Below are 9,460 nucleotides of genomic sequence, written 5' to 3' on the forward strand. Positions count from 1 at the left end.
ATCTATTACAAAGTGTTACACGGGGCATTTCCCCGTTTAATTTAATGCAATTCAAGTAGCCCCTTGAAGGGCTTCCCGACTGGAGGACGTCATCTCAAAGAACATTGACTGTCCTCTTCAACTTCCATGAGCATGAATTATCATTTGAAACGGTAGGAGGGGAGTAGTTCACATCCACATAAGCGCGAACTTTCCTCGTCCTTGCTCCTTTATCACCATCTTTAACATCCTTACTCTCAATTTGATTGATAGCAGTTGCATAACATCCTTTGACAGCTCCTTCATTGCTTTCATCTGTACCTGCAGCAAGGGAAACAGACGAACTTTCCTCCTTTTTGCTCTCAGTTTGAGGCGGAGGGATAACAATTGCAGCACAATACTCCAAATTTTCAACTGGAGTGTCAATAATAGGGTCAATAGAAGAGAGAGCATTGCAAGGCTGAGCCTGCATGGGAGCCCTACGGGACTTAGACTGATTAAAAATCAGCTCTTCCCCCCGACGTCAATAACTGCACGAGCAGTAGACAAAAATGGTCTCCCTAAAATAATAGGGGTGTGTGCATCTTCGGGGATGTCTAAGACAACGAAATCAACGGGAATAAAGAACCTCCCGATCCTTACAGGTACGTCTTCTACTATACCTAGTGGCCGTGATATACTACGGTCGACCATCTGGACTGTCATGTTAGTGCAACTCAGCTTTGTCAAACCAAGTCTCTTGGCCAGAGACAGCGGTAAGACACTTACGCTAGCGCCTAAATCGCATAGCGCATTATCAATCAAATAGTTACCAATATGACACGGAATTGAAAAACTACCCGGGTCTGACTGCTTAGGAGGTAACTTATTTTGAAATAGGGCTGACCCCACCTCAGTCAAAGCTACGGTCTCACTATCACTAATGGTTCTCTTACGACTCAAAATTTCTTTCATAAACTTAAGATAAGAGGGTACCTTTGTCAGCAACTCGGTGAATGGCATAGTGACTTCCAAGCTTTTCAGAAGTTCAACAAATTTGCCGAATTGTTGATTGGCCTTTGTATTCTGCAGACGCCTCGGGAAGGGAACTGTAATAGGTATCTCAAGTCCCTTGTTTCTCTCCTCCAATGTATCTTCCGGAGCAAGTTCTGTATCCTTTGGACGCTTCTTACCTCTCGAACGAGGTCTTTCCGGTGATTTATCGCTTAAACGAGCACTAGCAGGCTCTCGAATAAGCTTCTCGTCATCAAAACTACTCGATCGACCAATATACCCATTCGATCGAGCAGTTTCCTCATCAATGTTAGTCGAACGAGTAAAATTTCCACTCGATCGATCAACTCCACTTTTCTCTTCATTCGATCGAGTAGAAAAACTACTCGATCGACCATTCTGCATTTCCTGTTCACTCGATCGAGTGGTATTTTCACTCGATCGACCACTTTCGTCCCCAAATCTGCTCGATCGACCACCTGAAACTAGTCGATCGAGCACTTTCTTTGCCATGAGTTCATTTTCTTCGCCAGAACACGGTTCCTCATCACTTACAGCTCTCCTTGGGTCTGATTTCTGCATTTCTGGCCCCTCATATGAACGACCGCTTCTCATATTCATGAAATTTACCGTCTCGTGTGGATTCTTCTCATTTTGAGTCGGTAATTGACCCTGCTTTCTTGTGGACTGATTAGTGGCTAATTGGGCAACTTGAGTTTCAAGTGCCTTTATGGACGCATCTTTCTGTTGATCACTCAATTGTCACTGCTTCGTGAAGGCTTGCAACATAGACTTAAGCTCACCAATTTTACTCACCCCACCGGAAGATGATGCACCATGGTTAGGAGGAGTAAAAGAAGGGGGCTTTTGAAAGCCTGTTTTATTCTTGTGTGGAGGGACATAAGGGTCGCTTCGGTGCGGAGCGGTGTAGGATTGAGCACATTCGACTAGTCCACCTCGGGTTGGGATGGATGCCCCTTGATTATTGTAATAGGAACCTTCTCCTTGCCTATATTCTTTGAAAGGCAAGGACTTGTTCCTTCTCTACAAGACAGCCAAAAGCAGTGTGGCCATCATTACTCCCACATCTCTCACAAGAAACGGTCGCTCCACTAGTAAGAACATGGACCGTCTGAGGCTCCCCAGCATCTTGTAATTCCAACTTGTCAAACCTAGCATTTATGGTCTCCAGCTGAGCCAAAACCTGCTTATCAACTGCATGAACTGTCCTAATCCCATCCCTCGGGTTACCATATTCAGCACTGTGATTCGCCATCTCTTCAATAAGGGACCATCCCTTATCATCATCTGTATTCTCCTGAAATCTTCCGCTAGATGCCGCATCAAGTATGGCTCTCTGGTCGTCATACAGCCCATTGTAGAACTGATTAGCTAGAAACCATGGGTCAAAACCATGGTGAGGGATAGACCTCACCAACTTCTTGAATCGCGACCATGCCTCATAGAAACTTTCATCGGGAGCCTGTCTGAAACTAGTAATCTTGGTCCTCAGCAAAATGCATGAGCAAGAGACTCCCAATCTGTAACCCCAGCAGCTGTGTGGTCCAAGTCAGTCAGCCACTCCCTGGCTGAGTCAGCTAAAGAGAAAGGAAATAGAACCTCCTTAATCTTATCTTGGGTTACCCCCTTAGTGGCGGGGATAGTAGAACAGTAATCGGTAAAGGTCTCCATATGCTTCCTTGGATCTTCACCAGCTACACCTCTATAAATGTTTCTCTCCACCAGATTGATATAAGAAGGACGGATATCAAAGGTGTTCCCATCCTCAGTCTGGAGATTGAAACCTTTGGGAATAGAAGAGGCTTTAGGCATTGAATGACTAGAAAGTGAAGAGTCTATTGATCCAAAATACTCAAGAGGGGGGGGGGGGGGGTGAATTGAGGATTTAAAAGTTTTTGAAAGCTTTTTCGATTATGCTAATGTAATTTAATCAACTAATGGAGATAAACGTAATGAACGAAACAAACGAAAGAAGAAGAGACACACGGACTTTTGAAGTGGTTCAGTTTCACAAGTCGAAACCTACGTCCACTATTCTCGATTAATAAATTTAGTACCTTTCTACGGATTACGAATTTACTAACCCAACTCGTACAACTAACTCTAGTTGTATCTCAATGAGTACCGTTAAATACTCGAGTGACTAACTTACGCGAATAAGAAAGCACTAATGATTCTAACAAAGGTTCACGTTAATGAACAAGTTAAGAATTCAACTAAGCACTATTATCTTATAACGATAAATGAAGAACTAGTATGCGAGTTTTGTGACACACGACCTTTCAAGATTGCAAATCGGTTTTTCTTCTTAAAACACATGGTTTGCTTTTTAAAGATGAAAATAATTTTTATGCTTAAGGTCTATATTTTAGATGTTGTAAATAGCAAAGTATTTATAGAAGGAGAAGGAGTAAGCTACACGGTTTTTTTGTCAAACCCTAATAGCCGAAATAATAAGATATAATTACAAATCATATTTTCTTATTATCCCTTTCCTAAAAGCCTTGAAAGATAATAATGAATATTCTAAAAGATTGAATATAATCTTTCCAAATATTATCTTTACTATAAATTCTAAGATTATGATAAGATTTCCTAAAACAAGAATATCTTTAACCATAAATAGATATATTAGGTAAATTATATAAGATATGTAAAGATATTATTATAGAATAAAATTTTTACCTAATATCTCCTAGGCAACACGAGATATCACGGCCCATATGCTCGTGAATCGTGCAAACCCTAGTCTTAATATATAATTAGAATTTATGTTTTAGGAGAGGCTATATAGAAACCCTAATTAGTAGTAAAGTCCAACTCATAAGTTGATCCATCATAACTACCAATTAACGTTTACAATAAAACCGGACTCCTCACTAAACCGGGCTTTATTAAATAAATATTTTCATTAAAACATTTAAAATAAACTTTAAACAATTATAAAACAATTTTCGAAACATTTATAAGTCGTGTATAAAAACTCAGCATTTCAATGTTATAGTAGAAGAGCTATAACATTGAGCTCTTTTACTAGTAATGTTATAGCTCCAAAGCTATGACTTTACTAAATCAAGAAACTCACTCTTGATTACCATTACAAGATAATCACCTATACTATTCTAATCTTCAAGGAGATCTTCGAGTATAGGCTACGTCATCATCCAAGCTTGATTAATCTTTAGACGAACTTCGTCTTCACATAATACTTGAACGAATCTTGAATTTGCTTGATCTTGACCGAAGGCCTGAACTTCTCATGCAATTGTCACAAAGCTCTTTGTTGCTCGGAATAGATTAGTTCTAAGATACTCAACAAACGATTACACGCAACAAGTATATAGAATGTAAACACCTTGACATCATCAAAACATAAACATATAAGCTATATGGTCCAACAAATTCCTCCTTTTTGATGATGGCAAGTCTCCTAAAATTGTGACTAATTAAAAAGGTCCCCCTCAATATAATACCGTTATCTTGATAATAAAGATTAACGCAAGATCAAAACAATTTTTCAAAAACCGAAACTTTAAGGACTTTAAGAGACAATTGGTCTTGACAAGGAGCAAGCTTAGGTAGATGCTTACTATGGACGTTCTTTCCCCCTCTTGACATCATCGAAAAGCTAAGAACAAATAAAAAATGACTAGAATAATATAAGACGAGACAAGAGATAAAAACGCCATAAGAAATAATAATAACACGTAAGACTAGAAGCATCCAAAAGATAATTAGCATACAAACTAATAATTAAACATGTTAAAGCCAAAGTGGGCCGAATGAACACATGTCTAATAGAACACTTGGGCCATAACCACAAGTGCATTGCCAAAATGGGCCGAATAAGAAGTTTGTTTAACACACCATTAAGAAAAATAAAAAGAAAAGCTAATTAAGGTAAGGCTAGAGAGCGTAGGACGAGAGGAAATCAAATGTTGCGGGTCTTATACGGGTTCACGTAGTCGGGTCTAGTGCGGTGCTCCAAAGCATCCAGACGGTCAAACGAGCTCCGAACCAACTGCGAAAGAGTACCAATGCTGCTTTCAAAATTAAGCACTTTCAAATTAAGAGCCTTTGTGGCCTCCAACGTGAGAGCTTGATCACCCGCCATTGCTTTCCCGTCCATCACCAAAGCTCCACCCTGACTCGTAAGGAAAGTGAGACGATCACCGTGTGGGAACACTTCCCCACGAATTGCCTTCAGCTCCCTCTCAAAACCCGCTAACCTCTTGTCCCATTCCTCCATCCAAGAGTACACCCGAGTAGCATCCAAGTCCGAGTCTAAAGACCGAGATGGTCCAACCCGTGACAACACCGTAGCCAAATTAGTCGAATGCTCCTCGAATTTCTCCATTAAACCACTCATAAACCCCTCCAACTTTGACTCGATAGCTCCTAAACCCGAATCAACCGGGGCTTTCTCAATATCTTTTGCAATAAGCAACTCGGGTCCATCAACAACAAGACCCATTAGCTTGATCAACTTGTCACACATACAATCCCGAGCACTAACACCGTAACTGTCAGGCCCTACCACTCGCTTTATTTCCAACAAACGAGATATCCATATACCATATGGCAAATCGATTGTGGTGCTCAACTTATCTTTAGTTACCGTAAGACTTGTCTGAATTATACGGTGCAAGACAACACTACCCAAATTCACCTTCTGACCTTCCAACCAAGAATAAACCATTATAGCTTCATAACTCGACACCTTATCACGGCCTCCTCTCCTCGGCACCACTGTGTTCCACAAAAAGTTCAAGAGGAACTTGATTTTTGCTGAGAGAGGACGAACCACGATATTAACTCCCTCCGTCATCTCCTCAAAATACTTATTCACTAACAACTCCTTTTCACTCACAACATTAGACCATTCAAGACTCGGATTTAATTCGATTCTTTCATCGGGAACCGAAAAAGCAGAGCAAAAATCCGAAACAGAGACGGTAACATCAACTCCATTAACAACCGCATGCAAGACACCTTTCTTGATTGAGACACTAGCAAAGAATTGTACCACCTCAACTGGGTAAATAGGACCCGAAAAATGACTAATGTGACTCCACCCTTGAAAATCAAGAAAATTAACAAAGAAAGCAAGAGCGGGAACACTAATTAACCAAGATTTCGGATAGTACCTACCACCATGAATGGAATACCTCAAAACTCGATTAACTAAGGTGCTTTCATCATGAGTAAGCCGAACACGATTTAACCCTTCCTTGGTCGCGGCTTTCGAAGCATCCCTAAGCAAAGTATGAGCAACACCATTCCGAACTATCACCTCGGGTTCCTCCGCAGCTTAACTATCATCAACAACTACTTTATTTTTACCCTTGAAAAGACGGCGTCTTTTGCCTTCGGACACCGATTCGTCCCGACTACGAAACAGGGGCGAGTTTGGGTTTGGTTGTGGTGAAGGATAATTAATAGAATGAGGATCATGTGGTGGTAAAGGTGATGTTTGGTTAGGAAAGGGGTGGTTTTAGTGGTGACGGGTTGAGGATCGGGTATTTTTTGCATGAGATGAATTCATGATGATGGTGATTGTTGAAAAAGGAGGTGATGGTGATGGTTTGAGTAAAGGAGAAGAATTGTGATGATGGTAAAAATTTGGAAGAAAGAAAGGTATGCAAGTGGGGATGGGTGGACGGGTAACACGCAAAGGGTAGATATAGGTGTAGGCTTAGGGTTAACAAGTGGAGGTCAATTATGGTAAGTGTCTTTAATTATGAATAGGTATTGTGATAAGTATAGGAATTTATGGTGATAAGACAAGAATTAGGAAGTTGATTTGATGTAGGAAATATGAGCCGTGTATATGTGAGCTATTTGGAAGATTTTGTTGTGTTTTGTTTATTGTGATAAAGGATAAGTTTGTATATCAATTAAATTCTAAATAGCAAATAGAATCTTATGATAAAAATATTTCCATAAACGAAATTATTCATGCAACGCAATATACGGACACAGTCATACAATCTTAACTTTAACTAGTCAGTCATAAAAAGATTGAACAAAAATAGAAGATTAGGTACCACTGATTAAACCAATTTCCAACCGTACAGTCTCAAATCATTCTCTAGCTAATGATTTTGTCAAAATGTCTGCCCATTGTTTTTCAGTACTACAAAATTCAAGTTTTATATTCCCCTTCTCAACATGGTCTCGTATAAAATGGTGTCTTATTTCAATATGTTTGGTACGTGAATGTTGTGCGGGATTTTTAGAAATAATTATCGCACTAGTATTATCACATAAAATAGGAATACATCCTACGTCAACACCATAATCACGTAATTGTTGCTTAAGCCATAAAAGTTGAGTACATACCAGTCCTGCGGCAATATATTCGGCTTCAGCAGTTGAGAGAGCAACCGAATTTTGTTTCTTCGAACCCCACGTGATGATACACGGTCTGACAAACGTGGCGACACCCGACGTGTTTTTTCTGTCTAGAGAACATCCTGCGTAGTCGGCATCTGAATAACCGACTAGATCAAAATTGCACTCCATTGGATACCATAGGTATAAGTTGTCGTTCCAATTAAGTAACGTAAAATTCGTTTTACGACCGTCATATGGGATTCTTTGGGAGACGATTGATATCTCGCACAAACGCATACGCTAAACATAATATCGGGTCTACTTGCGGTCAAATATAACAGTGACCCAATCATCCCACGGTAAGTAGTTTCATCAACTGATTTACCGTTTTCATCCAATGTCAATTTCTTGTTCTTGACCATTGGAGTAGGCATAGCGTGTGAATTTTCCATTCCGAATTTCCGAATCAACTCTTTGATATATTTCTGTTGATGGATTTTAATGCCTTCATCAGTTTGTTGTATTTGCAGACCTAGGAAGAATTTCAATTCTCCCATCATACTCATCTCGAACTCGGAAGTCATCAACTCAGAAAAATATTTGCATAGGTTTCGGTTGGTCGATCCAAAGATGATATCATCGACGTATATTTGAACAACCAAAAGGTCCGAATCCTCAGTTTTCAGAAATAGGGTTTTGTCGACGGATCCTCTACTAAATCCACTGTCAAGTAGAAACTTGGATAATCTGTCGTACCAAGCCCTAGGTGCTTACTTCAGTCCGTATAGGGCTTTATCTAATTTGAAAACGTGATCCTCAAATTTGATATTCTTAAAACCAGGGGGCTGTTCAACGAAGACTTCCTCTTGTAAATAACCGTTCAAGAATGCCGTCTTGACGTCCATCTGGAAGAGCTTCATTCCCTTGTGTGCGGCGAATGCTATCAGAAGTCTAATAGCTTCAAGACGTGCAACAGGTGGGAAAGTCTCGTCATAATCTATTCCTTCTTGTTGATTATATCCTTGGACCACCAATCTTGCTTTGTTTCTGACAATGACTCCGGCATCATCTAATTTGTTCCTGAAGACCCATCGAGTTCCAATGACTGAACGATCTTTAGATCTAGGAACTAAATGCCAAACCTTGTTTCTTTCAAACTGTTGTAGCTGTTCTTGCATAGCTATAATCCAATCTGATTCAGCAAGAGCTTCATTGATGTTCTTTGGTTCGATCATGGACAAGAAAGAGTAAAAAGAGCAGAAATTGTTCAGGGAACGTCTTGTTTGAACACCCTTCTTAATATTTCCAAGAATATTATCCATGGGGTGTGAGTTCTTGTATTTACACTTCGTTGAAGTGCTTGGTTCTTCATCTTTATTTGAGCTTGTTCCGACTTCATTTGGTTCGGAATTAGAGGAAGTTCCTCCTGAATCCAATCCAGGTGTTGTATTTGAGCCGATTATAACTTCGGACTTTACACCTTGATTTGGATTCAATGTTATAGTAACATCATCTATAACATTGGTTTGGGAGTTCTTGTCTTGAGTCAATGTTATAGTATCATCAACTATAACTTTGTTTTTCTCCTTTTTATCTTTTGAGGAACGATCAAGTTCGTCGTTTATTCCCTCAATCTCATTATCCTCTAACTCCAAATCCGGGGGATCATCTCTTGGGAGACGAAAGTCGGGTTCATCCAAGTCTTCTTCCTCATCCTGTAATGGCTTATCAAACACGTTATCTTCATCAAAAATAACGTGGACACTTTCTTCAATGCAAAGAGTTCTTTTATTGAAGACTTTGTAAGCCTTGCTATGATCTGAGTATCCTATGAAAACCGCCTCATCACTTCTAGGGTCGAATTTACTTAAACGGTTTTTACCGTTATTACGTACAAAACATTTACTCCCAAAACAGCGAAGATGGGAGATATTAGGTTTTCGACCTCTAAGGAGTTCGTAGGGAGTTTTCTTAAGGATAGGTCGGATCATAGCGCGATTATGGATGTAGCAAGAAGTACTAATGGCTTCAACCCAAAAATTACGAGGTAAACCACTACACAAGAGCATTGTACGTGCCATATCTTCAAAGGTTCTATTCATACGTTTAACGACACCATTTTGTTGAGGAG

At 39.9% G+C, this 9,460-nt stretch overlaps 1 non-coding gene across 1 annotated transcript; it reads left to right on the forward strand.

Moving 5' to 3' along the window:
- The first annotated feature begins 2,381 nt into the window (after positions 1-2,381).
- On the forward strand, positions 2,382-2,488 carry LOC141639552 (small nucleolar RNA R71). Its single transcript, XR_012542568.1, has one exon. It is a non-coding gene; the product is annotated as a small nucleolar RNA R71 (small nucleolar RNA).
- Positions 2,489-9,460: the final 6,972 nt, after the last annotated feature.

Source organism: Silene latifolia, unplaced genomic scaffold, assembly GCF_048544455.1.
Source record: "Silene latifolia isolate original U9 population unplaced genomic scaffold, ASM4854445v1 scaffold_440, whole genome shotgun sequence".
Taxonomy (NCBI): Eukaryota; Viridiplantae; Streptophyta; class Magnoliopsida; order Caryophyllales; family Caryophyllaceae; genus Silene; species Silene latifolia.